This window comes from Sus scrofa, chromosome 17 (assembly GCF_054392235.1).
Source record: "Sus scrofa isolate SSC_HxYL_T2T_F1_AM1 chromosome 17, Sscrofa_HxYL_maternal_Yorkshire_Landrace_v2.0, whole genome shotgun sequence".
NCBI classification, from domain to species: Eukaryota; Metazoa; Chordata; class Mammalia; order Artiodactyla; family Suidae; genus Sus; species Sus scrofa.
Window position 1 is genome coordinate 69,669,203 of NC_139399.1, and position 13,648 is coordinate 69,682,850.

Sequence of the window (13,648 nt, forward strand, 5' to 3'; positions counted from 1 at the left end):
AGCCGTTCGTGACCGGAGGGGCCCGTGCCCTGCCCGGAAAGGCCCCACGCCCCACGTGAGGTCCTTGTGGGGAGTCGCCCTTCACCCTGACTGGCCCTCCTGCCCCACCCCCCAGGGACCTGCCTCCCCAGGCTCGGGGCCAGGACTGTCCCACAGGCCCCCTGAGCTCTGCTGGGTCCAGCTGGGCAGCTCGCAGAAGAGGAAGCTTCTAGGCCCTGGCCGGCCAGCCTCCCGCAAGCCCAAGGCAGGATTTCCTGCTCTGGGTGGAGATCAGCCTCTCCCTGGACCCCAACCGGTGAGGTGAGCCCCCCTCTGCAAAGAGGGGTCACCGGGGTGTCCACTCCCCTCACGGTGCCAGAGACTGCAGCCCAGACTGGTGCCCTCGAGGCAGAGACCGCAGGCTTCACACGGCTGTGTGCCCGGCGCTGTGCCCAGCGCCACAGGTGCCTCGAGAAACACTCAGACACGCAGACACACACCCGCAGAGATGCTCACAGCCGCCAGCCGCCCTCTCAAGTTGCCACTAGGTGGTGCATGAAAACTTTTGCTTTTTCAACCTCTGTGCCTCTGGTCGAGCACAGTCCAACAAAAATATACTAGAGCCGTAAGTGTAATTTTACATGAAACGGAAAATTAACTTAATATTGTCTTTTATTTTAATCCAACATAGACAAAAAAATCATAATTCAACCTATAATCAACACAAGGATTTTTTTTTTTTTCTTTTTAGGGCCACACCCATGGCATATGGAGGTTCTCAGGCTAAGGGTCAAATAGGAGCTGCAGCTGCCAGCCTCCACCACAGTCACAGCAACACCAGATCCGAGCCGCATCTGTGACCTACACCACACAGAGCTCACGGGAAAGCCGGATCCTTAACCCACTGAGTGAGGCCAGGGATCGAACCCGCATCCCCATGGATACTAGTTGGGCTTGTTACCATTGAGCCACCATGGGAACTTCCAACATAAAGACTTATTAATTCTGCTGAGTCTTTAAAAACTGTGTGTGATTTATGCTTACAGCACATCTAAATTCAGAATCTAAATCTTAAAAAAAAGGAAAGAAACTAAAGCTTTACCAGAAATTATTGCTTGCACTTAAATTTCGTAAGAAAAATATTCTTGGCCTCGCCTGTAGCATACGGAAATTCCCCAGGAAGGGATGGAACCTGCACCACAGTGCCAGCCAGGGCCACATCCGGACCTTAACCTGCTGTGCCTCAGGGAACTCCATCAATTTCCTAAAGTTTATAGTCAAAAGAGGACACCCATTTACCCGAGTTATTTCAAACACATTTAAAAGTTGTCAGTAACTGCATCGAGGATAGTTTAAATTGTTTAGTCTGACTTAGAGATGGATAAATTGCTCCGGGGCTGCGCGTGGCCCTGGGTTTCAAAGGCCATGTCGGCAGCCTCCTCCTCTGGGCAGCCCGCCTAGGTTAACAGCCACAAGGTAACTTTATCAGTGTCCCAAGGGACAAGCAAGGCGGGGTGGAAACAGATGCCTCCCACCACCAGCATAGCACCGACAGCCGGAAGGCCCGTGACCAGGAGCCAGCAGGGTGAGCCCCGGGACCGAGGGCAGCCTGTCCGCCCACCTCATGGGCCCTGGACCTCGGAGGAGCCCAAACGGGGGGGCCGGGGGTGCCGTCCCCACAGGCATGTTTAGATCCTTGCACACCTTGTCCACAGGCTGACTGTTTGTGGGAACGTGGCCTGGAATCCCCTCGCGAGGGAAGCCCCGTCAGCCTGCTCAGGTCCCTCAGTCACGTCTCCTGCGGTTCTGGACGGAGCTGAGCTGAGCCCAGGGGCTTCTGCCCTGGGGCCTTCGGGAACCTTCCCGGAGACGGACAGTGGGACTCTGTGCTGGTGTGACACGCGCACAGGTGTGACAAACACCCCATCCAGACACAAAGGAGCTTACAGGGGCAGCGGGCCCCCTCCTCCGTCGGAGAGAAGGCAATAGTCGGATCGGTGGCGTCCATAGACCTGAACGGCCTCGCCTGTGCAGCTAAGGTCCCGCCTCACGCAGGCTGCTGGCAATTACGTTTTCTCCTCTAATGATTTAATTGATGCTTCACGCACTTGGGGGATTTGCCCGACTTCCAGGTGCTCTGAAAAGGCGTTTCCCCAGGGCGGGGCTCGGGGCCCCTGAACCCGTTTCAGGAAGTGGCCGGGGTTTGCCGCGCTTTCTGGAAGGTGTCCATGCATCTGAACTCGCGACTGAGCATCTGCACCTGTCACAAGGGGCTGAGCTTCTCCTTGGACACACCCTGGCTTGTGTCCCCAGGACAGTCTCAGGCACAGCTTTCCTGCCGCCACAGAGTTGGGCAAGTGGTCCTGGCAGGGGCTCCCGGAGCCCGTGTTGCTCCTGCAGGCTGAGAGCAGCCAGAAACGCCTCTCGCAAACGCCCCCAGGGCAGAAACATCCTTGCTTCCGGACCCAGTAATTTTCCAGAGCAAAAACTTTCCTTTCAAGGGGCAGGAAGGACATTCAGTCACTGACAGCCTAACTAGAAACCCTTCTGACCAGAAGTCACCACCGCCCGGAACGGAAGCCCGGCCGTGACTCAGCAGGATGAGGGAAGCAGGCGGTTGTGGTGGGGGGTGGAGGCGGCCTGGGGACCGTGGGGGACAGCGCTGCAGCACACCACCCTCTCCGGGTGCATCTGGACCCGTGTCAGGTGGGGGCTGGGCGGGCTGGCCGCCCCCACAGGTCAGACCACCTTCGTTGTCTCTGGCCCCACGTGAGCAGCCTTGACCGCTGCAGAATAACCGGGGCAGGAGTCTCAGGTGGGCAGAGGCTCAGGGCCCCAGGGTAGGAGAGGCTGCAGAGGTGCCTGGCTCTTGTTCCAGTTTGCTGGCAGCATATGGGGGTGGGGGGCGTCTGGGGGGGGGTCTGAGGATGGAGGCTCCTCCCACTCACTCTGCCGATTGACAGCAGCCGTGTGTCTCAGCTCTGCCGGCTCCCCCCAGAAGAACCCTGAACCGGACAGAAGCAAAGAGAGGTTCAAAGAGAAGGTTCCATCCAGAAGCCAGAAGCCCATGTCCACCTAGAGGGCACATGGCAGAGGGTCCCCTCCCTGCGCTGGGAGTAAAGGGCCCCCCTGGAAAGTGAGATTCAGGTGGGAGCCCTTGGGATCAGCAGGTGTGAGGCTCCCCTGCTCCCCTCCCCCCACAACCTGGGTCCCTGCCCTGCACCCTCAGGGGCCGCTGGAGCTGAAGCCCCTGGACCTCGGGTCTGCTCATCACAGCAGCACAACAGGGCCTTTGTTGGCCGATACACCTCTGAACCTGGCTCGGCCCCAGAAGGACCAACACAAGACCGTCTTCTAGGCAAATTCTGCAATTCTGTATTTGGATATTTTTAAGGGAAGTTCTTTATTAGTATCTAAATATGTCACTATTGAAAGGGGAAATGCCCATCGAAACCACACCTCTGCCAGCTTCACCAGAAATAGCAGATGAAGCTGGAACCTGGTGCCCTAAAGGACAGCGCGAGGCTTTTAGCGCCAAGCCCTCGCACGTCCAGAGGGGCCAAACTCCGAGTCTTTGCAAGGAGCCAACAAGGGGGGACAACTCGGACTGTGTCCCCACGTCCCCAAGACCCTGCCGGCCACTGAAACAGAGTCCGTGGAGCCCACGGAGGTCAGCAGGGCCCAGGCCCGCAGAAGGGCCCCGCTTTGCTTTCCTCCCCAGACATAAGGGCGAAGAGACGTGAAATGCAAACCCCCCACTTGGGAGCCTGGTTTTTCATGACACCCCATCTCCCCACTTCCCGTGAAGGAGAGCGGAAGCCCAGAAAGGGATTTGGGGACTGGACCCCGCAGCCCCGCCCAGGGCCCAGGGCAGGGTCACCATCTGGGGACCAGAGGGCATCCGACGTCCTTGACTGCCACCTTGGAGGTCCGCTCTGTCGCCTCGCACAGTGAATGGCCCCTATTTCCCACCCCCGGGGTAATGACTTCGCTCTGTGCAGACCAGGCGGAAGCAAAGCGGGACCCGGAAAGGCCCTCAGGCTGCCTCCACCCCCACCCCCGGCTGCCAAGGGGCCGGGACCATAGCTCTGCCGCTGCCGGATCCATTTCCTTGTCCTGCCGAGGGTGTGGTCCGTCCTGGAATGCCAGGCCACGGCCGGCCCGCCTGACAGGGCGCCGTCCTGGCCAGTCCAGGCTTAGACCCGGGGATCTGGAGCCAGGCAGGTGGGTCACCAGGGACTGGGAGGGACCTTATCCCCGGGAGGTGGGCGGGGTGTCGCAGGCAGGACCTTGCTGCCCCCAGGCCATGTCCCCAGGCCCGAAGCCACCAGGACTTTGCACAGAGAGGCAGCAGGGCTAAATGTGGGGCATGAGAGAGGAGGGGCTGCCCAGAGCTGGGTGCAGGGGGCTGGGCTCTGGGCGCGGGTCCCCGCGAGGATGAGGGTGGCAGGTGGCCCTCCTCCTACGACCTGGCCATTTCCGGCTGCCCTTCCCGCCTCACTCCAGACAACAGGAGGCCCGCTGAGGCCTCAGACCAGGGCTCAGGGGCTCGGGTGAGGAGGACATAACAGGAAGAAATCAGAAGCTCCACTTAAGCTTCTTGGGTGCTGCTGGCAGCTGCCAGGTCACAGGGGGGCACCGACGCCCCCTCCCCGCTCCGCGTCCTTCTCCTCTCTGCCAGCCTCCACCCCAGGCCCAGGCCCCAGATCGGTGCCACCTAATTTCCACAGATGACGTCCCGTTTCTCGCCTCCAGGCCTGTCTGTCCGCAAAACCCAGAGCTGTGTGTCCAGCTGCCAACCCCTCTGTCACCTCCAGGTGTCCCGCAGGCGTCTCTGGCCCAGATCTGCTCTCCCCGCCTCATCTCACAGATGCCTCGCCCTTACCTGTCACATCTGCGCCAAGAGCAAGTCCTGGGCCCTGCCCCCAAAGCAGCTCTCAACCTGCTGCCTGCACACCAGCCCTCCTGCCCTCGTCACCACTTGCCCAACCTCCCTGTGTTTGTTCTGGTCCCCTGCGCCCATGAATCTGCCACCGTGTGATGACACATGCCCTGAGGACACGCTTAGGTCATGTCCCAGAGCAGTTAAATCATCTCGGGGGAGCTCCGTCACACTGCAGATGGAGTTCGAGCTCTTGGCCGTGTGCTGGGAGGGGGGCTGGCACAGGGAGGCCCTCCCTACACCATTGTCATCACTGCCGGCACCGTCGCCACCGCCACCGCCACCAACCACCACCGCCACCACTACCACTGCCACCGTCAACCACTACCGCCATCCCAGAATTCTCCTACAAGACGAGGGAGAGTCTCCCCAGCAGTGGGGCCCTGGAAGAAGGGACATTCCCAGTCAGTACTGTCCCTGTGGGTGTGGCCCGAACAGAAGGAAGTTAACCCTCCCAGGCCATGTGGAGACACAATTAGTGACGGTTACAGGGAAAATAGGTATTAAACACTCTTGGGGTTTTTCCTTGATCTGAGGCTGAGTCACTTGTCACCAGAGGGCAGCCCCCGCCTCGCTCAGCCAAGCGTGAAGCTGCCATCTGGAATCCCGCCTGGCACAGCTGCCCCGTGCCACCGCCTGCAGGCGGGTTCTGGCCTGTGTCTACACCTGCACGCTTCATTCAGCCTCCAACCACTCAGGGACGCAGTCTCTTCAATGTCTCCGTGTTTGCGAATAACCTGCTATGAACGCTGGCGTGCAAATACCTCTTCAAGCCCCTGCTTTAATTCCTCCTGGGGGTAACAGGCCCAGAAGCAGAATTGCAAGATCTTATGCTAATCCTCTTTGGGGGGCTTTTTGCAGAATCGCCAGGCTGCCTTCCACAGCGGCTGCCCCGTTTGAGGTTCCCGCCGGCAATCATGTGGGCATATTTTAAAAGGCCCCAGAGGACAGAGGGGGGCAGGTGGGTGTGCTCTTGAGAAAGGCTGAATAAATTCCCTGGAAACTGAGGTCCTTGCTACCACTGGGCCTCCCCCAGCGGCCCTGGCCCACGCAGGAGCCGGGCTCCCACGTCGCTTGCAAACTCAGAGAGAGCAGGAGAAAGGAACAGACTAAAGCAGAGCAGCTGCAGCTCGGGGGGGTGAGGCTGGCAAGGGTCAGGGAGGGGGGCTTCCGGGGAAGACGATGGGCTTGCCCAGGGAGGGGCGGCCGCCTCGGGGCCGGGTCCTCTGGAGGGCCCAGGCACCCCCAGCCCAGCCAGGGGAAGCAGCCAGGAGAAGGGAACTTCCCCGTGAACAGCTGAGCCCAGCGGGGTGGCCAGCCGGCCCGGGCACCGGTGGGGGCGTGGGGGCAGGCGGTCGGCCTCTCTGTTCTCTGCCTCTGAGAGCTGCGGCCCCCAGGCCATCAGCCTGGTCCTCCCCCTGGGTACTTGGCCCTCTGGGTACTTGGCTGGGCCCGCCCCACTGCCAGGGGAGGCCGCCTCTCCTGGAAGTTGCACCCCCACCCACCCAGGAGGGTGCCCCCAGAGGGCACAGGAGCCGAGTGGGGCACCCTCTGTGCAGGTTCCAGGCCTGGCACCCCGGAAGCGGAAGGAAAGGGGTGACGGGTGGAGCCTGGCTTGGAGCCGGGGAGGTGGAACACTCCTGGTGGGAGACGCAGACACCCCAACAGGGATGGGGGAGGGGCAGGGGGCAGGGTCGCGGCCGGGCCAGAGCCCAGCGAGGTGCTGGACGGTGGCACCGCCAGCCAAGGGCAGGAAGAGGGGCGAGAGGCCCTGCAGGTGAGGAGGCGGGCCGGCGCCTCCAGGACCTCGAGACGTTCCCCAAGAGCGCGAGGAGCAGAAGGCTGGACGGTGACAGGGAGGAAAGGTGGGCGCCGTCTCGAGCTGCATGACATGAGAGTGGCCGACACTGGCCGGGGCCCGTGGCTACAGAGACACGGAGCTCGGCCGCTGCGAGCACCGCAGGGCCGGGAGCCAGTGGTCCTCCTTTCAAAATATCCTTTAACGTTATGACGTTGGCTCCGCAATAAATCAAATGTCTGGGACAGACAGGGGAGGCAGAGAGAGAGACACAGACAGAGAGCCAAGGGGCAGAAAGGCTGGTGGGGGAAGGTCACGGGGCCTGAGGAGGGGCGTGGGACGTCCCCGCCCAGGGGTCTGGGGTCTCCAGGGAGCCCTGGCGGTGGGGCCCTGGGGAGGGCAGAGCTGGGACGATGCACAGGGTGTGGACGGCGGGCAGAAGAGAGGCTGGTTGATACGTGCGACGCGAAGCAGGAGCCTGTCTGCACGGCCCCCCGCACAGCCCTGTGCTGACATGGAGGAGGCTGGCATGGCACAAAGGCACCCGGATCTGGCCAGGGGGCCAGCGGGGACAGAGGCAGGCGGAGGTGACAAGAGAACCTGCATCGGAGAGCCGGGGGCAGAACAGGGGAAAGCAAGTGACTCGAGAAGGACTGGGCGCTGGTGGAGGAGCCGCATCGGGCTCTGTCCGAAGCAAGGCATGGACTCAGGAGAGAGCAAGGCAGAGCCCTGGGCCACCTGGAGAGGCCCGCCTGGACACCTCCTGGGGGACCCGTCTGGACACCTCCTGGGGAGAACCAGGAGGACGGCTAGTAGGGACACGGGTTTGGAACACGTGGACAGAGAAAAGAGGTCAGCCTGGGCCACAGCAATGCCAGATCAAGGCCAAGGGGACGGAGAGGGCTGGCAAAGAACACCAGCCTTCAATGCCTTGGAGGGCGGGTGTGTGTGTGTGTGTGTGTGTGTGTGTGTGTGCGCACACAATTTCCCAGGGCGTGGCTTCTGGAGGCGGGGGTCTCCACCAGATGAAAGCGAGTGGTCTGGGGGATGGAGCGGAGAGGAGCAGCTGCAGCATGGGGGGCGGGGGGGCTTCACGTTAAGAGGCAGGTGTGGGGTCTGCACACCTGGAGGATGGGGGCCCTGGCCAAGGCACAGCCTGCCCAGGTTCAGAAGTGACCTCAGCGGGTCTGCTGGCCCAGCCGGGAGGTCTGGCAGGGTTTGCAGGAAGCATTTCTGGGGGTGTGGCTGCTGAGAGGGGGTCCTGCAGGCCTGGCCCCAGCCCAGGTGAGCAGAGGAGCAGGGGTGGCTGTAAGGCCTTGCTGAGCCCAGAGGAGGCCTGGCGGGCCTGCACACACGGGCACCCTGGGCCCCCGGAGCCCCAGGGCACCCCACTTCCTGCGGCGGGTGAAGACATCTGGGGTCCGGAAATTGAGCTGACTCTCTGAATCCCCTCTGGCTCTCCGTGTTCCTGGGGCTAATGGAACATTCAGGCCTCTCAGCGGGCCGGAAAATCACATTTCTGCCCTGGAATGAGAACATGAAAATTCGCAGTGGGAAAGGGCCCAGCTCCTCCCCGAGGCGCTGGCTGCAGGCCACCCGAGCATGGAGACATTCGGAAAGGTTCCTTCGCAGCCTTTAGATGCCACGCACCCTCTCCGAGAACGCATTCGAATCCGCCCGCCCACGGGACCGGCCCACGGGACCGGCCGGTTCCGGGCAGAGCAAGTTGGAACAAGCTGGACAGGGTCCTGGTGGCTGCCCGGCTTTCCGGTCCCGCGGAGAGCAGACGCTTCCCTGGCAGGGAACTTAGCGGCTGGGAGGCACCCCTCTTTCTTTGCTCCTGGGCTCTCTCTCCTGACATCACCGCCCCCCCCCCGGCCCCCGCCAGTAGCCCTTCAGTGACCTCGGCCCGGCCGCTCTCCACCCTCTGCTCAGGAGCTGGGAGAGAACCAGGCTGGCCACTTTGCCCCCAAGCAAGCCTCCTCGGGGGCACACACACCCTCTGACAAAGCCCTGGAGTCTCAGCTGGTCCTCAGAGGGTCACCCCAGGCTGAGGCCCTCCCGCGGGGCCTTCTCCCTGCTGGCGGCACTTGTTCCCAGACATGGCAGTTCTGTCTCTTTGCAAACTCAAGGCCCTCCCAGGAGTCAGTCCCGCGGGGGCTGGCGGGCAGCCACCTCCGCCTTCGGCCTCAGTGCCTGCCTGGCTCTCCCTCCTGCAACCTGCAGGATCTCCCACCCGCTGTGACCAGAGCCAGGGCTGACCCTCCTTTGCAGCTGCTCCCTTCCAGCAAACTCCCTGCTGAGAACAGCTGGCCATGGGGCAGTGGCTGCCACATGATCGCAGCTCTGTCACTGAGTCGAAGCCCCCGACTTGGCTTCTCCTTTGGGATTCTGTCTCGCCTTTTTCCCGGGAGAGCTCTCAGGCCTCGGCACCTGTCGGGCGGATGGAGCGGGGCTATTCAGGACGTCTGGCCTTGGCTGCCCCTCCGAGGGTTGAAAAAGTCTTGGATGGGGTGGGTCAAGGGCTCAGGCCACTGCCACCCCAAGGGCTCAGCTGGTCCTGGTGACTCAGTGCGTGTGGTCAGTAGGAAGGGGCCATTCCAGGGCTGCAGAGCTCAGCATCCAGGGGTGAAAAGAAGAAAGGGAGGAGGTTCTGGAAGACTTCCTGGAGGAGGTGGGGTATATTTGCATAGTTGGCAAAGGAGGAAATTTTCAAGGACATTGCAAGTGCAGAGGCACCGGGGTGGGGGGTTGACACGAAGTTCTCCCGTGGTGTGGGGCAGGGGAGGGTCCAGGCTGGAGCGCACAGGGCAGAGGGAGCGCTGGGAGGGTGGGGCCAGCGGTCAAGGGCCCCAGAAGCTGGTGGGAGCACAAGCACCAGGCCAGTGGGGGACTCAGGACAAGGCCAGCGAACAAGGCAAGGACCCGGGCAGGAGGGGTGCAGGGGGGCCCAGAGGCCGAGGACACCTCACAGCTCCTCTGGGGGCCTGGGTCTGTCCCTTCCCGGGGTGTTGTTCCTTCTTGCTGGTTGGCATGAGTTGCAGGACGTGTGCTCCTGGGGTTTGGGGTGAAGATGCCACGGGCAGGGTCTCAGCAGGGAAAGGTCCTGCCTGCTCAGTTTGCCGAGATTCTAACCAAGTAAAACACGGGACCGTGCCCAAGCAGCACCGCAAATACCTGGTGATAATTTGGGGTTTTTTTGTTTTACTGGGTTTTTTTTGTTTGTTTTTTGTTTTTTGTTTTTTTGCTTTTGCTTTTGCTTTTTTTAGGACCACACCCGTGGCATAAGGACACTCCCAGGCTAGGGGTCGAATCAGAGCTGCAGCTGCCGTCCTGCACCACAGCCACAGCCCCACCAGATCCAAGCTGTAGTGTGTGGCAATGCCGCATCCTTGACCCACTGAGCGGGGCCAGGGGTCAGACCCACATCCTCACAGACACTGTGTCGGGTCCTTAACCCCCTAAGCCACCACGGGAACTCCAGGTGTTGGTAATTTGAATGTTTGCATTTCATGTCCTTAGCACAAATTCCCCTCCAAACACTGTAATCTCCTCAGTCAGAGGCAATTTGAGGATTTAGGAATAACATTATCATGCACTACGGGGGGTGGGCTTGCGTGCAAGCCAGGGGGAGGCTTGGCGGGCACCTTTCCGCCTTGTCCGTGGATCTGTGACGGCAAAGCTACATCTGAGACGCAGGTAATCGCTCACCTGAGGTGAGGTCCTCCTGGGATGGGAGGTCTCTGCCAAATGAACCTTGTGACCCCACCTCCACCTCCAGACGGGCAGGGCGGGCGCCGGGCAGGCCTGGGCACTTCCAGGGCCCTCTCTCTGCCTGGCAGATGTTTGCCTCTTTATGGAAGTGGTTGCAGAAAGACCACACAAGTGGGTCCACAATGAAATTCAAATGAATCTTACAGGGAAATGCTGGGCGGCCATGGTCATGGGCTGGACAAGGGCTGGGCGCTGCAGGCGCCGGGGGCCTGGCACGACGCTTCCTGCAGCCCTGGCAACGCCTGTGCCGTGGAGCCGCCAGCACGCAGTTGGGCCTCTCCCTACTCTGCTGGGTCTGCCCTCCCTGGAGCTCAGGGTGCCTGGGTGTCCTCAGAGGTCAGGGCTCCAGGAGGGGGCCAGGAGGTCCAGACGCTTTTTCTACCCCAGCTTAATCTCTGACACCGGGCTCTCAGCCATTTCCAGCTGGTGGCTTCTAGAGAGAGCACGATGCCACACGTGCCTGCGCAGACGCTAGAGCCCGAGCTGTCACGGGCGAGAGAAGCCAGACGCAAGTGAATGGCAGTCTCTGCTCTCCCACCCTTGGTCCAAAGCTCCCGCTGCTGCCGCCAGAAGGGTAGCCTGCGCTGGCACGTCAGACGTGCGTTGCTCTGCGTTGCTCTGCGTTACTCTGTGCCTCTGTAACCCCAGGGAGCGCCGGCCCCGTCCTCCAGCCTTCGGGAGACTGCCCGGACCCAGCAAGGGAATCGGCTTCCCCAGCAGCTGCTTTCAAAGGCCACAGATACTCCAGAAAAGACAAAGACGGGATTGAAACTCTGTCTCCTTGCTGGGGAGACACAAAGAGCGAGGAGCAGCCGGGGGGGGGGGGTCGTGGCCCCGCATCGGCCCCTCACCTTTTGCCCGGACCAGCCAGCAGGCATCTGGGCCGAGCTGGCAGCATCCTGGCCCGATGAGACCAGCATGTCAGGTCCCCTCTGAGGTTAGCAGGGCAGCGCGGGCGGAATGCAGAGACCCTGCTGATGACAATGAAGGCTGGCACCGAGGGCTCGTGTGTGCCCAGCATGCCGCTAAGTAGCAGGCGGAGGGCAGGAGGCTGCCAAAGTCCCCAGGGAGAGGTCAGCAAGAGGCCGCGTGGTGTCCAGAGCCATCTGCTCCACAGCGTCTACACCCTGCTCCAGAGGGTCTCTCCCTCCTAGGGTGAAGCTACGACTTTGAGAAGAGAAGGCGCTTTTTCCCACCCGAGGACCCCTGCCACCAAGGACCCTCCCCGGGGCCCCTGGCCTCCCACCCATGACAACCTTACTCCCCCGTGAAGCTCTGCCTCCTGGGAAGTTTGAAGCACTCTGCTCTGAGTCCTGGGACCACTCTGACTCAGGTTTTCTTCTTTGGTGCTACCTGCTGTCAGCCCGCACCTGGACTGCCCTGAATAAGGATTCCTCTCGTGGACACAGCGGTCAGGAGAGGGCAACCCTTCACCCAGCCTCACTCTCTAACTGAGCCCGATCCCCCAGCTTTCAGCAAAATCCTCTCTCTTGTGCAAAACAGTGAAATCAGCCTATTTTGTTCCAACGTGTTTTCACCTGGGACAAGATGTCAATTGCCACTGAGGCGAAATCGACACCTTGGAAAGTCAAAAAAAGGAAGACGAGGACTTCCCGTTGTGGCGCAGCAGCGGGTAACGAAGCCGACCTGGATCCCTGAGGCTGTGGGTTCGATCCCTGGCCTCGCTGAGTGGGTCAAGGATCAGTGGTGCTGTGGCTGTGGTGTAGACTGGCAGCTGTAGCTCCAATTCGACCCCTGGCCTGGGAGCTTCCATATGCTGTGGGTGTTGCCCCGAAAAGCAAAAAAAAAAAAAAAAAAAAAAGAAGAGGAACATTGGCCACTAATATATACGCAAATTTCACCAAAATAGAAATGACCGCAAAACAGGGTTTTAAGCCGTCTTCAAACAGAGCAAACTAGCTGAGCTGTGTCATTTTGGATACCGTGCCTGGTGTTCTGCTTTCCAGGTCAGATCCCCAAATTGGGGTGTCAAGTCTTGCGGGGTTGGGGGCAGGGCTTTCTGTTTGGCCGTGAACCTGTCCCACGACCTGGAGAAAGTTTCTGTCTCTCTTCTCACTTTGCTGATCTCAGGAGGAGACTCCCTCGCCATAAGGCCAGCTGAGGTCCACGGGGAGAGGGGAGCGGGCACCAGCTGGCCCATTTCAGTTCTTTCGGGGGGGGGAGGGGGGTCCGAGCACGACGCCAGAGGACAGTGAGTGACCGTAACACATGGAAGAGCCTGTTCTGAGCCTTGCCCGCATGGGCAGCAGAGGGGAGCAGCCAGCAGGACCTAGGCTCGTGCTTTCTTCCTTTTAATGACTCCTTATGCAGACAAAGCCCCACTGGGAGAGAATTTATCGAGTTCAGAATGTTCCAGGGCACTTTACCAGGCTGCCCTCATTCTCAAAGGCTGCCGTGCTCTGCGGGTGACCTCTAGGCCTCCTCCAGCCCCTCCTCATTCCTCCAGCCCAAGACGGAGGATAGATTCAGCCAACCCCACAGTGCTGGGGGCCAGAGTCACCCCTGACACCCGGCACACCGCTGCCCCCGTGGCAGGCTGCCCAGCACATGTTCCCAGGGGCCTCTGGAGGTGCCCGAGCCTGGCACTGGCCTTGGGGACCCAAGCCCTGCACTTTGCACCCATGCATCTGACATGTTTGGTCCCGATTTACCTTTCAAATTGTCCCCGTGGCCGGGTCCTGCAGGAGGGGCTGGTGGGGAGACGGCCACACACCACAGGCCCTGGACCAGTGCTTCCTGCGCAGCATGAGGATGGTGGAGGCGGCGCCCCCGGGGTGAGCCTGGCTCCTCCCCCATTTGTTCCCCGGTGCTGGTCCCATCCGAGAAAAAGACCCCCTAAGTGACAGCCCACTGCCAGCACTTTCTGACACTAGCCAGTGTCCCTTTGCCACAAGGAAAGCGCAAATCTGCGACTCAGGGTCCTCAGCAGACGGCAGTGTTTGCTAGAATCGAATACCTCTTTCTCTTTTTAACTGTTTTTTGTTTTTTGTTTTTTTTTTATGTTATCCTCTCTCTGGTAATGACACAGATCTGCCTTCTTTAAAATAAACTTGCCCTTTCAGTAAAAGCTACAAATTGTTCCCCAAAGTTGTGTAAATAATGGTTCCAAGGAATAAAACCCACAATCAAGTTTG

At 60.6% G+C, this 13,648-nt stretch overlaps 1 long non-coding RNA gene across 1 annotated transcript; it reads left to right on the top strand.

Moving 5' to 3' along the window:
* The first annotated feature begins 4,092 nt into the window (after nucleotides 1-4,092).
* Nucleotides 4,093-5,926, top strand: LOC146395423 (uncharacterized). Its single transcript, XR_014832686.1, has 2 exons — nucleotides 4,093-4,203; nucleotides 4,735-5,926. It is a non-coding gene; the product is annotated as an uncharacterized LOC146395423 (long non-coding RNA).
* Nucleotides 5,927-13,648: the final 7,722 nt, after the last annotated feature.